Consider the following 18090-nt stretch of genomic DNA (forward strand, 5'->3'; position numbering starts at 1 on the left):
TCCTCATCGACTATCTGGAAAAGGGTAAAACTATTACAGGTGCATATTATTCATCGTTATTGGACCGTTTGAAAACGGAGCTGCAAGAAAAACGCCCACGATTGGCCCACAAAAAAGTCCTTTTCCATCACGACAACGCACCAGCTCACACCTCAGCAGTTGTGGTCGCAAAATTAATGGAAATAGGGTTCCAACTCGTTTCACATCCCCCCTATTCTCCAGACTTAGCTCCCTCGGACTACTATTTGTTTCCCAATATGAAGAAATGGCTGGCGGGAAAAAGATTTTATTCAAACGAGGAGGTGATTGCAGAAACGAATGGCTATTTTTCAGACTTGGACAAATCCTATTATTCGGAAGGGATCAACAAACTAGAGCAGCGTTGGACGAAGTGTATAAGCCTAAAAGGAGACTATGTTGAAAAATAAAAAGGGTTTACCCCCAAAAAATAAGTAGTTTTTATTTTTGCACGGACTTTTCAAACGACCCTCGTATATGCTGAGAAATTTGCACGGCTAAATTAACTGCTACACTATTGCAATGGATAGACTATCATTTTTTTTTATTAGGATCTTCACAAAATTTTAAAATTGTTATATGATTCACTAAATTTATTGTGATAATATAAGAAGAGTATTAATACAAATAAACAGTTAACAAAAATCCCGATAAACGTGCCAATTTTTATACAGAAGGGAGATGACAATGAGAAAGTTTGGAAACTATTATCATACTAGAGTCCTTGAAGTATTTTGGTTGTTTCAAGTAAAAAAAAAAGATCTAATTTTGTAAGCAAATATAAAGTAGTGTTAAGTTAGTTATTACTACTTAGTTCACTAGTTGAAACACGGTACAGTTTCACTAAAGTCACGCAAATTCAAACTTCTTATGATATTGGTCAATAAATGTTTTAATCAATACGAATTCAGTATGCTGATAGATTGATACTTTTTAACTTACTTAGGTAGTTTTTAGAGTTAATTGTTTGATTTGCAGCCAGATCCTTCAATGTTTATTCAATATTATAAGTCACTGTCTTGTATAAATGAATACCAGCATTCATAATTAATGCGATTGGTAATTAGCAACAGGCTTCATGATTGAATTGTATCCAATTCGACGTTGGATGTCGTTTAAAGCAATAATATTACTTAATTAAATATTTAAAGCAAGAAATACTTTTACTTCACTTATGTATTTTTTTTATTATTATTATTTGAGAAATATAATGGTTATCGCTGTGATAAAACCCAACAAATCTAGAAAATCAATAGTTTTTTTAAAAGCGAGGATCTTAAGATGGGTTTAATACAACTTTTTTTTGGGAAAGCTTTTTTACTTGAAATTTTATTCCAAAACAAAACAATAAACTGCACAAAATAAGATACCTATTAATAAACAAAACATTTAATAAATACCTAGAACAAATGAAGTAATTGTGCAATTGAACTTATATCTAAATCAACAAACATATTTAGCCTAGAGCGTTTTTGTAATATCAATATCGAAAATATAACTTACCTTTTTTAATGTCTGTCTACATACAATAAACTCTATTCATTACTTTGATGTTTTTATTTGAATACTGTTCCAGCATTATATATGTATATATAATGGTCAATACTTATCAGTGTGTACAAAGCTCTAATTGAGCTGAATTCCATTTTTTAAATAAATCCAAATTTTGTTTGAAAATAGAAATTGCCATTTCTTTGCACGAGTTTACTTTGGTTTCACGATTGCTATTTTTCCCGCTAGGTGTAGCTGCCTTTCTCAGTAACGCTGCAATCCGTATATGAATAATAAGATAAATAAAATAATTAGGACAAATTTTTTTTAGAAAAAACAGAATTCTGTAAAATTGAGTAATCTTTTAAGTTAGGCTTTCAGTTTTATACAACTATCTTGTTTTGATTTAGATAGAGCTGTATAATTACATGTATAAAGTGTAAGATTCCGTTTCATTTTATTTCATAATCATTTTTCTCTCATAATCCGCAACTTGCTAAAAAGCTTTGCAACTTAAAACAATTTTTGTTTTGATAATATTTTGCGAAGTTTGTACGATTACTAAACTTCTTCTATAAAGTAGCTTGAGATTTTTATTTAAAAGTGATTTTAGATGTGGAACGAAGAATTTTTTAGATCAATATAATCATTTAACAGTACCCTTGGAACAATTGCAAACTGGGCTGGATTTAGATGAAAAGAGGCCCTAGGCCAGGAGCCGGCAACCTACTTCAAGTAGAGAGCCATTTCTCCTTAAATAATTTTAATAAATCTTACCAAGAGCCGCAAGGATGATGAGAGTAAAAACCGCTGTAGATCATTTATATTCACAAATTATTATTTTATGATATTCAATAACATTTAAATGTTTTATATATTTATTTCCATATATTGCAAAGTAAATAAACAAATAAATAATAACTAAACCTGTATTGGAATGAAAATGGCGGCAGTCCCATATATTACATACTGTATTTTAATATAATTCTATTCAATTTCAAACCTATCACATTTAAAATTCTTTTTGAAAAAATATCTTTACTTTAGTAAATGAAATTTTCATTTGTTTCAATAAAATTGAAATATACAATTTATTTTGGACAGGCTGAAGAGCCACTAAATTTGGATAAAAAAGCATGAGCCGTGGGTTGCCGGCCACTGGCTATTCCACTTAAGAGGCCCTTTCACCTCCCATTTTCAAGTTTGTAAATTACATGAGAGATAATACGTAAAATACATCACTACTGTGATATATATCAATATGTTAAATGTTAATATAATAAAATATGTTATGTTTTTAGAATGGTATAATTATAATTTTCCTAACAATTTGAACGTAGGCCCCTCTTGGTCTTGAGACCCTAGGCCAGCTTTTGAGCTCGGTGTGTCAAAATTTTGGAAAACTATACCTAAATTCTGGTGCCGTGTCAATATAGAAATATTCATAATTTTTTGATATTTGCAATCATAGTGAAAAAAAAAAGATTTATTAAAGAGGGAAGGGATTAGCTTTGAGGTTAGCATACTGGACTCCCACGCGGAGGTCCCAGGTTCGAATCCAGCAGCTGACCCTTAGATTTTCTCTTCCTAGGAGCTTCTTACAGCTCACTGTCCGGTGATGGACAGTGTTGTCTGTAACGAGAGAACACTGATTTATTAAATGACCCATTTTATGGTAATTGATCTGAGGAAAGTTTGCCAGATACTTATTCTCAATTATTACCGTACTTTCTTCAAAGTACTCGCTAAATTATTTAAAATTATATAATAATTTCTTTTCCCTGTCAATGCGTGTCACCTTTGACACGCGTGCCATAGGTTCGCCATCACTGCCCTAGTCTGAAGCCTAGTTAGCCTATAGGAAATTACGGCCCTGATTTGCAAGCAAACTTAATCTCTTTTCCGCTCTGAATGAACCTTAACTAAGAGCTACTTAATTCTTGACAAATTCTAGAACAGTCCAATAGATGGTGGCCAGCATATTTTTAGAATTTTCAGCAATGCTTCCAGCAATCCTATTCTCTGGAGATAAATGTGTCTTTGCTCTCAAAACCATTCATACCATGGCACACTGTTCTTCTTGTCTTAGGGTACAACATTGTCTCATGCTACTGAAATCTTATTCCTTCAAAATAACTCGCTTAGAATAAGAATTTTAAAAGCTTTATTTGGAAACTAACATACAACGGTATTTTTAAGAATTAGTTCATCATAGTTCTATTTTGTTAATTAAATGTACCTGCATAAAATGCAAAATAATACTAGGCTTTAGTAATGTTCATAAGATAGCAAATTAAACAGTGTTTGAAAATTTAATTCCTACAATTCACCGAATCAATTTAATCATTCCCATCTTAATCGCCCATAGTATACCATGATATAGAGTTCACCACCAACCAGCTTTAGATTCAGAGGTATTTAATTATTACCTAACATTCGAGAAGAGTTCATCTAATTATGACCGAATTATTATTGGCTATTACATAAAATTTGAACTGAAACTTTTAGATTTAGAAAACATTTGAAATCGAACTTATGTGTCAGATTAATTCTGTGAAATATATTACATTCAACCGCAACTTTTGTAAGCATGAACGGCTATATCTGTATCGTGTAGGTGCATTTATATAATATCTTCTTTTTTTTTTGACAAGCAATCTTTGGCCCAAGTAAATTCTTGTAGATGTAATGTTACCACCATAGTGTCGGGAATGAAGGGAGAAAAAACTTTAGGCATTCAAGGAATATTTACTTCCTGCCATTCTGAACTAAAGTTTAAAATAAGTTTAGGCTTTTAGAAGGCTAAAAACAATGAAAGACTTTTCTTTTTTTGTAATAAAGATAAATACTTATTAAAACTCAAAAAGCTGTCTAAAAGGGTCTCAAAAACTAGAAGGTTGCTCTAAACATGTTCTTTTACTTAACTCTTAGATTTTCTCTTCCTAGTAGCTTCTTACAGCACACTGTCCGGTGATGAATAGTGTTGCCTGTTAAGAAAGAACACCGTCCGGAGGCCGGCAGTGCACTGGAGGATTTATAGGAGATTGCAGGCTGAAGTGGAGTTTTCTGTATCGTGTTTTAGCAACTTGGGTGATAAAAGGAATGTTAAGGTCAGTGTGAATAGTCCAGGTTGGTGACATAAAATGGAGCGTGTTCGAACTATTTTAGATTGTAGCGATTGAATCCTTTGGAGGTTGGAGCATTTGATTGAACCCCACAGCTCTATTCCATACGCCCAGATGGGTTTCAAAATAAAAGTATAAATCAGTCTTTTGTTGTCCAGAGAGAGTTTTGATCTATCGTCTAAGAGTCTTTTAAGTAGTCGATAGCGTCTGTTTAGTTCTGTTCTTTTTAAGACTAGTGTAGGGGTTCCAAGAAAGCCTATGGACTAAGTAAAGCCCAAGGTAGCGGGCAACGTTCACTACTGGTAGAGGTGTTAGGTTATAGAAGACTGGAGGAAGAGTAATGCGACGAAGAGTGTAGGTGATGTTTTATGACTTAGTTTCATTAAGCTTTATAACCCATTTTTTGAACCATTGCTGTAATGAGGAGAGATGTGACTGCAGATTTCTGTGAGCAAGTACAGGATCTTGGTTGGTAGACAGTAAGGCGGTGTCATCTGCGTATGTGAGAAGTTTAGTGTTACGATCAGTTGGTATGTCTGAAGAGTAAATGGAATAAAGAATAGGACCCAGAATGTTGCCCTGTGGAACTTTTAAATAATAAAAGTTAAATTATGTGTATATGCAATTAACCAATGCTTTTCAAGATTAAATTTCCCATTCGCCATATTACTCTTTTTCAACATTCTCCCAACCATTCCATTCCCTGGTCAATAAAACTTAGATGTCAATCTGTTACCGTTCAGTCATACCTTTATTCGTTCGTTCAACCAAGTTAAGATCTAGTGGAGACTGTAGGGTATTGTAAGGAATTAGAAATAAAACATACAATAAACACTCTCAATCCTCCAAGTTATCAGCTTTAAATATTTCTTATATATTTCATTGTTTGATAATCTCAGTACACACACTAACCAACTAATGTCTGTTGTAGCCCATTTTTAGAATCTTGTAATGAAGACACCAATGGTACCCGAATACCATCCCAAAAAAAATTGATTTGGCCACTGCCTTCTACACAAACCTTCTAATATGTATTTTATTGTTTATTAAGAACAAGCTGGTAAGTTTTAATTTTATAATATTCATTAAATGATAAATAAAAATGCTAATACTTTGGTAATGCCCCAGTAATAATGAAAACGAGGGTTTTTGTCGGATATCTTGTTGCCCTCATGCGAAATACTAAGAGAGAATTTTCTGTTTGACAATTATCCGTTTTATTTTTTCATCACACTAAATATTTTCGGATATTTTATTTATTTATTTATAGTAGTTTCTAAACCAGGGGTGTCAAATTCAATTAAAGTGTGGGCTTTTGGTGCAACAGGCAAGATCCACGCGGGCCACAACATATTTGCGAAATTTTACCTAGTTTTTCAATATCTGGATTCAAGAGTCTGAGAACAGACAATCTTCATTAAGGTAGATAGATGTTTATCAGTCAATCTTGTTCTATATGCTGTTTTATTTAATTTCATAGACGGAAATAGTTGCTCGCACAAGAACTTACTCCAAAAATAACACAATATTTTTTACAGTAAACACTTTTGAATATTTCTCAGCTAAATAAGAATATACTTTGCGAATTCCTACTTCGTCTTCTAATACCGAATCATTCTGGAATTCCACTGAGAGTGGCAGACATATGGCTTCCAAACGCCTCTGGAACTAAATCACCGCGTTTGTACAAGCCCACAGGCCCCCAGGAAAATGCCCTGGGACACATGTAGTTAACAGAAATCTTCAGTAGTTAACAGAAATTGGGAATCGTGTGTACGATATTGCCTCGATCCTCCCCTAAGCGCTATTTCCTTCATAAAAACCTTTTTCTATTTTCATTTATTTCAGAACATCGTGGGCTACAAGAAATTACCTCGGGGCCCAAATGAGGCCTTTTTCGTTCATATTATAGTAACTCGCCCCCTCTGGATTTTGGTTTCCAATTTAATGCTATTAATATCCCTTTTTATGTATAGATTAGGCTTTAAAGCCCTTTGTTAGGCTTTACTACCAATAAAGTAATATCAGACAGCATTATTAAAGCTTAGTTATGTTTATTTAGTTTAAAAATAAAGCTTAAATTAATCTCTGCAATTTCAACTTTGAGGATTAATAGTTTTTTTTAACTTGAAGCTTTGAAAGCTCTATTTGAAAGTATTAATATAAAATGATTTTTAATTAATAACCAATTTTTTGTAATTTTTAAACTAACTATAGTCTAAACATTAGACTAGCCTGATCTCTACAATTACACTGAAATTAAACAGCTTTACAAAACTCAAAACTGATCTTCTAATGTACCAACCGAAAACTCCAGGCTTTCGTATCCATCTATGGCTCAGACTCATGCTTGCCTCATAAGGATGGGAGTTATTAAGACGACAAGTTATAAATAATCTGCCCATTTTTCCAAAAATAAAGGACTGCATATCGCCTTGGGAGCACGTTGGGTCATTTGGAATGAACAGATTCATAGGAGCTGGAAGTACGCACAATTAAAAAAGGTTTTAAATTCTCGTAACGATATTGCTTGTTTTGGGCAGCATTGATTAGATTGATCACATTGCAGCCGGGATTACATGTCCGGATTTTAGTTAAATCATTCAGTAATTAGAATGCCTATGGTCATTTACGCCTTGGATATATGGATATGAAGTAAAGTAGTGAAACGGATAACAAACGTCTGGCTAAGAATAGCCTTGAAAAGTACTTTTAACCCAATTTGAGAGCATAGCACGTACCGGTGAAGTAGAAATGTTGGATATAGAGGAAGATGTAATAGCTAATAAAAATAAGAAGGTTAAAAACCTCTCGAGAAGAAGTATGAATCTCTGAGTGTTGGAAATCTTGATGGGCCGTCTTCTTCTCCAGGTTGAAGTAATGGTGAATGATTTTTTAAGCTTTCTTTAAAAGAAGGCAAGGTCAGAGTAGTACAGACGTTCTTTTATACGATGATACTTCAAACTGCCTTTTAAGACTATAGTACATTTAATACCAAGGGTTTTTATTATTAATTGGATACTCATTAACAAAATATAATCTGTATAGGTCAGTCAATGAACGTCTTATCTGTTAATGGGAGGGTCTTAAATGCCAAGAAAAAGAGATAGAATGATAACTTCGGATAATGAGCATCTGATATCTTTAGCCATTATACTCCAAAGCATTACTGAGAGAAAATCTTGCCGTTCAGTGGTAAAATATCGTAGAGGAAATTCTTTTTCGCTCATTTGGATGCTCTGTAATTGACTTCATTCCTTACTGACATCGCTTAGATACTTCAAAAAATATTGCAGGAGAGAACTCCGATGACATTTGAGTTTCATTTCTTTGACTTCAGCTAGATGTCTTTTTTTCAATTGAAACATAATTTAATATTTCTTTTTTTTTAATTTATTTTTAATTTACAATCTGTATAAATATATGCAATAAGTAAATAGGAGGTGAATGAGATGAACTGGTGCGGGAAGAGCAGGAGGAGAGAAGCTACTCAGCGGTAGCACTCTCTATAGGAGAGAGGAGAATGTGAGGAGGAGAATATGAGTAGGAGAGAGGAGAGATTTAGGTCTTCAGACTGTAAGGAAGTCGCGGGGCCACTGGCGATTCAGTCGGCGAGGAGTATTAGGGATGTCAGAGGAGGCGAGAGACTGTACAAGAGGACTCGAGCAAGTAGAGAGAGCAGTATGGAATTTTTGATATTGTATCTTGGCGTGTTGTTCTATGAAGGGAATGTTGAGGTCGGTGTGAAGGGTGAGGTTAATCACGTAGAAAGGTGCGTCAGCTATCTGTCAGAGGAGTTTTGATTGAAATGTTTGTACTGTCCGTATGTTTGTAGGTTTGGCTGAACCCCACAGTTCCAGTCCGTAAGTCCACATAGGTTTGAGGATAGTATTTTACAGTAATCGTCTGAGTTCAATGGGTAATTTGGAGCGTCGTCTAAGTGTCTGCTTGTCTTTTAAGTCTAGTGTGTGGGTTCCACGTGAGTCTTTTGTCTATGTAGAGCCCAAGGTAGCACACCAGATCTGTACAAGGAAGAGGATTGCTTTTGAAGAGGACAGGTGGACAGGAGCCCCGCCGGAGAGTAAACGTGGCATGCTGGCATTTCTGTGGGTTCCATTTTAATCCGCCACTTCTTTGCCCAGGATTCTATTTTGTGTTAGTGTGTCTGTAACTTGTACGAAGCTGATGTAGGATGTGTACTTGTGGCTAGTATGGCTGTATCGTCTGCATATGTACAGAGTAGTGTAGAGGTTGTCTGATGCGTATACTGTGTAGAGAACAGGGCCAAGTATACTCCCCTGCGGCACTTCTGCCCCCACTGTGATTGCTGAGCCAGTGCTAACTTGAAAGAACCTATCTGAAAGATAGGAGCGCAGAATGAGGTAGTATGTTGAGGGAAGATTCTTTTTTAGTAAATTTTTATCGTAAAATTATTTTTGTCTAAACAATTTTTGTATCTACCACTTCAATTGAATGACTCATCATACATATGTAATTCATTTACAGCATATGATGTGTATGTACAATGATCTATTGGGCTCTGAAGACATTTATCTCTTTCAGTTTAACTAACGACCACAATGTACTTGAATTGATTTATAAAGGAACAACTACCTACTCTCAACCACACCATCTATGTGAAGTGGGTGCCGTTTTAATGAATAAGAGTGGCTGAAACTAAATAATCTCGGAGCAACCAGTATTCCCTTTGGCGAGGAGCGTTTTATGTACAAAAAAAAAAACTCTTACAGAAGCGTCCACCAGCCATTATTGCAAAAGTGAAAAGCTGACTTTCAACATCACAGTCTGCTAACAGCCACCGCTACTGTCCAGTATTAGCACACTGCTGAAAAGTCCTCGCCTCAACGCTGACAGTATTATCCACCCGCCAATGGTAACACCTCGCTTCAACCAACATCTAAACCATTCATATACCCTAGTAGCTGAGCCACCCTCTCTAGGACGAGCTGAGTAAGGTAGAAAACACAGCCCGCTTGGGAAATTCACTTAAACTAAAAACCCACTTTCCACAGAACAGCCCAATACCACTTTTAATACTGTGTCTGGAAAAAAAAAGACATGGTATATTGGATTTTTAAAAGTACAACTATATTTCCCAGAGCTCTACTTTTGGTACTATAAAATTGACATTAAGCCTAAATAATGAATGCTTCTCTAAAGAAAATCTAATAAAGTGTATTCAACGCAGCAAGTTGTTAAAATTTATTTTATTTGCAAATCCATTTTCACATTTCTGGATTAAATATTCCATATTTTCTCTTCCTATTTTACTCATTCACAACGCTGTGCAAGGCAATACGAGGTGTGGCTATTAAATAACGAGACTATTGCTATAAAACATTTTATTTCAAATTTATACATATTTAGTTATTATCACCTTCAATATACACCACTCCACTATCCCTACAACGCTCCATGCGAATTTACCATTGTTCGAATCAGTGCTGGAAGTCTTTTTCTGTGAGCTCCTGCATGACGCGTGCCACTTTTTCTTTCACAGCTTTAACGGACTGAAATCGTGTTCCTTTTAATGCAGATTTGACTTTGGGGAACAGATAAATGTCACATGGGGCCAGGTCAGGCGAATAAGGCGTATGGCCTAAAACTGGGATGTTGTACTTGGCTAGAAATGTCTTGACAGACAATGCAGTGTGAACCGGCGCGTTGTCTTAATGGAGAACCCATGACTTGTTCTTCCACAAATTGGGTAGTTTTTTCCTTACTCTATCACGGAGTTGAGCAAGCACCTCACGGTAGAAATGTTGATTAATAATAATCGATATTTTCATCCGTTTTGGACGTGGAAGGGCGACCTAGGCGGTCATCATCTCCCACGTCTTCTCGGCCATCTTGGAAACACTTGAACCACTCAAAAACTCGCGCACGTGATTAAAATTCATCGCCATAAACTTCTTTTAACACGAGATAAGTTTCAGCAGCGGTTTTACCAAGTTTCAGGTGAAATTTCACTACAATTCGTTGCACATGTTTTCGGCAAAACGAAACTAACACCTCTTACACAAACGACGGTTTCGGTCAGACTGATTTCTCTACAAACACGTGAGACGCTGCAATCGAAAGAGTAGGCTTTACGCTGCACAGCTGTCAGTCGATAAGATTTGGTGCATGGATAGTTCTTGTGTAGCAGCATCAGTCTCGTTTTTTAATAGCCACACCTCGTAGACTACAGCATTCTAGTCAGGGTAAAGTAGCTTGATTTAGTTGAGACTCGTATTGAAAAATAGGGTAGTTCTTTTTGAGGACACTAGAACCAAAAAATGTTTGGTCAGTTCGAAATTTTCAGGATGATCCAAGGTGAACCTGAGAACGATTGCTTTCATCTTGTGCTACAACAATCTTTGCATCTTTTAGTTTTCTGCACATTTTCAAGTTGAAAGTTGCTGCACTGATAAGAAGTGGTCATGCAGTGTGCCCTCACCCTCTGTGGGATATGCCACTCACTATGAGACTGTGGTAAAGAAAATGGCGGATCTCCTTAGATTTGCTTTTCCATAGAGTAACTTCCGTACACTGTCCGGGGCTATCTGTAACGAAAGAGTTAGTTCTATTCTGGGAAGTACAATGAAAAAGCTCCGGATGCCAATTATCTCTGACATTGTCCTTTATTTTAGAGAGAGAAAAACAAACTGTTGCCAAAAGTTAGATTTTTCCGACCGTAATTTGAATTTTCTAGAACCCCAGAACAAGCATTAATAACGTAGCTCAATTCTACATTCTTCTTCATTTTAATAAAATAACTCTATTTTATTATTTAAAACTTTACAATTTAAAAAATTTGTGTATATGGTTCGTACTTTTTAAAATTTTTCTGACTTTTTTTTATAAATTTTGAGCAAAAGAAAATTCTGTATAGGGTTCATTTCCTTGGAACCACCAAGGGTGCAGTTTGTGCAGCTCTCAGAAATTGGATCTGAAGAGAACATGAAAAGAACTGGGTGATGTGCTCTATGCAAGACTATAATGCCTCAGCTGTGTAAACAAAGAGCCAAAGTGACTCTGTGCTTGGACAGAATGCAGATTACACTGATTACACTAGCCTATTCACGGGGCATGGTACGTTCAGCATTTGTGCAAGGTGGGGCTTATTAGCTCGAAACTGTTGTGCAGCTTGTGACAGGAAGAGAAGGAAACGGCCTCTCACTTGTTGTTCGTTTGCGTTGCAATCAAGTGATTGCTATGAAACCTTTGGCTCTTTGAGACCAAAGGAGACAGAAGCGCAAAAAGAACTAGTAGGGAAAGTCCTCAGTCCTCTTAGTACGGGAGGTTTAGTCTACTAGATCGTAAAGAGGAGAGAACAATAAGGCTCTTTTAGCTGCGGTGACGTGGTTTTTTAACCTTGGGTTCATAAATTTCCATTCAAAGTACATGGGTTTCTTAAGCTAGCAAATGAAGCCTCACTTTAATAAAATGACTCCAGTAATAGTTGAAATATTTTTTTATCCATAAAGCTAATAACTACACTTGAACGTAAATAAAAACAAGAAATATATCAGTCCAAAACATTTATTTTCTTATTTAACGAATTTGAATTAGACCTACGAATTGGACATCTCTTGAACACTGAAGTCCATCAACTTGGGAGCAATGATTTGTTTTCTTAATATCAGTCCATTTATAACTTAACTGATCTTGTTTTTATGCCACATCTCTGACTTTTTGTGGTTAATCATGTAGCCTACTACAGAACTTGGCTGTTTTCTAAAAGTTCATTACCACAGGCAGGTAGTGGTACTGTTTCACTAATTCTCTGTATTTTTTATTTTTCTTAAACTTACATGCAATGGAAAGTTTAGAGCTCTATTTATCATTTATTTAGTTATAATCAACGCATTTTGCGTTATAAGCAACAAGGGTAACAATAAACAACATATCACACATATCAGAGTGGAGAAGTTACCCAGCGGTAACACTCCAATAACATTCTAAATTCTACTGACTCTCTTCATCAGAGAGGAGATCGCGAGGTCACTATCTTTTAAGACGTCTGGAAGTATTCTTGAAGATAGATGTTGTACAAGTGGATTGTGATGTGTTTAAATGTTAAGATGGAATTTTCTGTATCGTGTTTTCAGCTACTTGTGTGACGAAAGGAATGTTCGAGTCTGGGAATGGTTTGATTGGTGGTGTAGAAAGGAGCGTTTACTATAGAGCGAAGAATTATAGACTGCAAGGACTGGATCCTTTGCAGAGTTGAGCGTTTGGTTGAACCCCACAGTTCGATGTCATAAACCCAGACCGGCTTTAATATACTTACATAAACGAGGGTCGTTTGAAAAGTCCGTGCAAAGTCAGAGAGATAGCTCTACTGGCGCGTATCGAGGTTATGTTTTGTTTAGTTAGTAGCATCTTTTGGAAGAACACACACCAAGTTTCAGCCAGATCGGTCTATTTCTTTGTGTATGGCATTCGTTTGAATCGAGGAAGTCGAGTGATTTTCAAAAAATGGACGAAAAAGAATTTCGTGTGTTGATTAAACACTACTTTATGAAAGGCAAAACGCCTCAGGAGACTAAAGAGAAGCATGATAAACATTATGGTGACTCTGCACCTTCGATTAGAACAGTTTATAAGTGATTTCAAAATTTTCGGAGTGGCCATATGGGCACAAGTGACGCTGAACTTTCTGGACGCCCTGTTGAGGTTACTACTCCAGCAATCATTGATAAAATCCATGATATGGTGATGGATGACAGAAGAGTGAAGGTGCGTGAGATTGCTAGTGCTGTGGGCATCTCGAATGAACGGGTACATAATATTTTGCATCAACATTTGGACATGACAAAGCTATCCGCAAGATGGGTGCCGCGATTGCTCACGCTTGACCAAAAACGAAATCGTGTGAAGTGTTGCAAGGACGGTTTGCAGCTGTTCCAGAAGAATCCACAGGACTTTAAGCGTCGTTTCGTTACTGTGGATGAAACATGGATACATCACTACACTCCTGAGACCAAAGAACAATCTAAACAATGGGTTACCAAGGGGGAATCTGCGCCAAAAAAGGCGAAGACCGTTCCTTCAGCCGGAAAGATTATGGCGACTGTCTTTTGGGATTCGCAAGGAATAATCCTCATCGACTATCTGGAAAAGGGTAAAACTATTACAGGTGCATATTATTCATCGTTATTGGACCGTTTGAAAACGGAGCTGCAAGAAAAACGCCCACGATTGGCCCACAAAAAAGTCCTTTTCCATCACGATAACGCACCAGCTCACACCTCAGCAGTTGTGGTCGCAAAATTAATGGAAATAGGGTTCCAACTCGTTTCACATCCCCCCTATTCTCCAGACTTGGCTCCCTCGGACTACTATTTGTTCCCCAATATGAAGAAATGGCTGGCGGGAAAAAGATTTTATTCAAACGAGGAGGTGATTGCAGAAACGAATGGCTATTTTTCAGACTTGGACAAATCCTATTATTCGGAAGGGATCAACAAACTAGAGCAGCGTTGGACGAAGTGTATAAGCCTAAAAGGAGACTATGTTGAAAAATAAAAAAGGTTTACCCCAAAAAATTAAGTAGTTTTTATTTTTGCACGGACTTTTCAAACGACCCTCGTATAAGTATTTTGTTGTCCAGAGTGAGTTTTGATCTGTTGTCGAGTAGTCTTTTCAGTTATCGGAAGCGTCTGTTGATTTCTGTTCTCTTAAGTCGAGTATGAGAATTACATGGAAGTCTTCTGCCAAGGTAAAGCCCAAGGCACAATATTTAAAAAAAATATTCATTATTGCTACTAAAACAAAACTAACCCGATAAACTAACATGTATTTTGGATGCAAAATAAAATATTCTTTTCCTGGGGTTGGGCCAATGTAACTCTTTAAAGTAAGAGTAGTCTTTTAAGTTGTAGCTTTGAGCATTGCAATATAGTCTAGAAAGAGCTCACTGCAGATTTGACTGTATTAAGGTCCTGAATTAGTTGATAATAAAATGGAAGATGAGCCTACAATACGAATGAATAACGGCTTCCTGCCATTTATTTTTATCTTATAATTTACCCATTATCAAGATTATTTATTTATTGGTTTGACACAAAAATAATAATAATAATAATAATAACTGAGGGATTGGAAATAAATTTGCGACAAAAGAGGGGTATGATGTACATATGTGCGATAGTGTTTCTGTTTGTCAAAAGAACAGCGAAATGGCCAGATATATTGATTAATATTGTTATTCTGAAAGTGTACTACCAAATAGCATTCCCCTTGCAACTATTCTAAGGCAATATGTGGGTAACTGTGGTCTTGTAAAAGCACATTTTTACACAAACACACTTCCAGATCGACTGGATTCATGTTACAGTATACGGGTTCGGTTGGAACCAATAGCGAATTGTAGGGATGGTGTTACCAACATAACTTCCGCCTTCTCACCACCTCTATGTCCATTCACCTAAAAATAAAAAAAAAGGTTTGTGGTTGATTGTAAAAATATTGCTGCATCACTACTGGGAAATCTGGAAACATTACGTTGTTTGTGATTATTTTTGTGTGTGCTCCCTTTATGTTTTGTGTGCTTTTAGTGTTGGAGGGTTTTGACTTTGTATGTGTTCTGCAGGGCGATTATACGATCCTAGGGCTTGTGTTCTGTGCTAACTATTTCAAGTGAGCTGCCATTTGTCTTTTACTATCACCGCAATAAAAGCATACCACATCAGAGCTAGTCGAAAGAAATCTTACACTGTGAAAAAAAAGTGATGTCTATAAAGTTTAAAAATTGCAAAAAACAAACTAATCATTCTCAACTTACCGCTAACACTCAAACCTCAAACCATGTGGCACAAACACAATTGTTTGCATGGAATCTACATACTAGACATGAAAAAATTAATTATTTTTTTGCACAATACTTCTAGAGAACGCTAATAATTCCATCAAAGTGTTTTTAATTTAGAATTAATATTTGAATGCTCTCAATTGAAGATGTTGAAGATCTGAATCGAATATAAAGATATTCGCTCTCCTATTTTAACTGAGTTTTAATTTTTTGGATGATTTTCATTTTAACTGAATTTAATTTTAATATACAGGGTGATCCATATAAAACGCATCAATCGCTAATAACTTTTTAGGAAAGCGGAATTTTGAAAAAACTCCCGAAGTAAACTATATGTTCTTTTCGGTCTAGTTTTCAAATTTTTTGCCCCCAATGCTGTATCTTTCTTTTTAACAGAGTTACGGCCAAAAACCCAATTGAGGTTTCGTAAGGACCAAGGTGTTGACAATATTTATGAAAACTACTTACAAAATTGTGAAAAATGACGTTAATCCCGTTGCAATATCCCTAATATTGGTTGAGATATTTAAGATCAAAGTTACAATTTTATCTATTCGTGAACGGTTTTCGATATTAATTTTCCACCAGAAATACACGTTTTGGGAGGTCCTCTGACTGCAAAAAATATTATTTGAGACTCAAAGGACAAAAATAATAAGAATTGAAGATTTTAAAGAGTGTAGTGTAATGTAATGGTTATGGGTGAGTCAGAATAAATTTGTTTTATCATCAAATGAAAGCAGCCATAACATCATGATAATGTATCCCGTATGCAAGACTTCTTGTCCTATGATTGCGGTAAGAATATCTTGCCAGGGATGAGCGGGAGTTGGACTAGTGGTCAAGAGCGTGGCTTTGTAAGTGGGAGATCACCAATTGGAATCCCGCGTATGATTACACTTTATTAAAAAAAGTATTAATATTTTTTAAGTAATAAGAATGACTGCATACGCGGTCATACTGCACTTACAAAGCCACGCTCTTGACCACTAGACCAACACCCGCCCATCCATGGCAAGATATTCTTACCGTAATCATAGGTCAAGAAGTCTTCCATACTGGGTACATTAAAATGATGTGTTGGTTGCTTTTATTTGATGATAAAATAAATTTATCCTGACACACCCGTAACCATTACATTACACTACACTCTTTAAAATCTTCAATTATTATTATTTTTGTTCTTTGAGTCTCAAATAATATTTTTGTAATTAGAGGACCTCCCAAAACGTTTATTTCTGGTAGAAAATTAATATTGAAAGCCGTTCACGAGTTGATAAAATAGTAAATTTGATCTTAAATATCTCTACTAATATTAGTGATATCAAAACGGGGTTAACGTCATTTATCACAATTTTTTATGTAGTTTTCATAAATATTGCCAAAACCAGTGGTCCTTATGAAACCCCAATTGGGTTTTTGGCCGTAACTCCGCCAAAAATAAAGATACAGCATTGGGGGTGGAAAATTTGAAAACTAGACCAAAAATAACATAGTTTACTTCGTGGGTTTTTTTTTTCGAAATTCCGCTTTCCTAAAAAGTTATTAGCGATTGGTGCGTTTTAAATGGATCACCCTGTATACTTTATAAATTAGTATTTGGAAGAGTTATATATTTTCTAAAAATAATGTTTTAGATCTGTGTAATTTTTATACATCCCATCCCTCATTATTTTTTGCTTTATAATTTTTTAAAAGACTTTAATATATTTTGCATTTATTTCCAAATACAGTGGAACCTCGCATAACGAGCACCTCTCTTAACGAGTAATTCGCATAACGAGTAAAACAAATTGATTCTTATAGCTAGCGATGTTTCGCATAACGATAGTTTTCTAATGACATTTCGCTGACTGCGCAGTTTTCGCTGACTCATCGAAAACTGCGCATTCTTCGATTAGTCATTCCTGTTTACGCATATGCGTTTCATATTCTCCACGTATCTAATGCATTGATACAGTCGAAACCGAACTTCACCGAATGAGTGGTGTATAGGGGAAGTCCATATAGTGACATTTGTATTTAAATATTATTGTTTATTTTGTTATCCCTCTAACAAAATGGCTTCGAAAAGAATTAAAATAACGTTAGAATTGAAACGTAAAATCATTGAGAAACGAGAAAATGGTGTAAGTGTGGCTGATCTAGCAATTATCCCCTTTTATTTTAATTTATATGAAAAAAATTGTTTCGCTTAACGAGTATTTCGCGTAACGAGTAAGGTTCTGGAACGAATTATGCTCGTTAAGCGAGGTTCGACTGTAATTGCTGTTCAAAATTTATATGCATTAAAATTTTATTTTTTTTAAAGATCTTTGCTAGAAATGTTGCAATGAAATCAAGACGTATTTAATAAAATTAATAATGAAGAAAAAAGGACCTCAAAGAATAAGAGCAAAAAGAAAATTGTAAAAAGATTGATTTATACGAATATAATTTGAAAAAATAAATAACTATACTTTTAATTACTTCAAAATTCAATCGCTTGGCAGTAGCCTAGTATAAGAACTCAATAAAAAGAAGGTTATTCATAGACTAATGGTGGCCTTTTTCTTTTCTTTTTTTTTAAATGAAACATGCGGTAAAAAACATTTATATATTGTATTTTATAAATGTTTTTATTATTTTAAATTCAAT

General features: G+C 35.3%; 1 protein-coding gene and 1 long non-coding RNA gene across 2 annotated transcripts in view; both read left to right on the forward strand.

The window, feature by feature from the left end:
- The window catches only part of LOC141457327 (uncharacterized), a 315830-nt gene that overhangs the window by 35069 nt on the left and 262671 nt on the right, over nt 1–18090 (forward strand). The gene's annotated exons all lie outside the window — the stretch shown is intronic.
- LOC141456665 (uncharacterized) lies at nt 373–17918 on the forward strand. The gene is made up of 2 exons (XR_012459919.1): nt 373–6056; nt 17765–17918. It is a non-coding gene; the product is annotated as an uncharacterized lncRNA (long non-coding RNA).

Source organism: Rhodnius prolixus, unplaced genomic scaffold, assembly GCF_049639745.1.
Source record: "Rhodnius prolixus isolate KJV_2025 unplaced genomic scaffold, Rpr scaffold_10, whole genome shotgun sequence".
NCBI lineage: Eukaryota > Metazoa > Arthropoda > Insecta > Hemiptera > Reduviidae > Rhodnius > Rhodnius prolixus.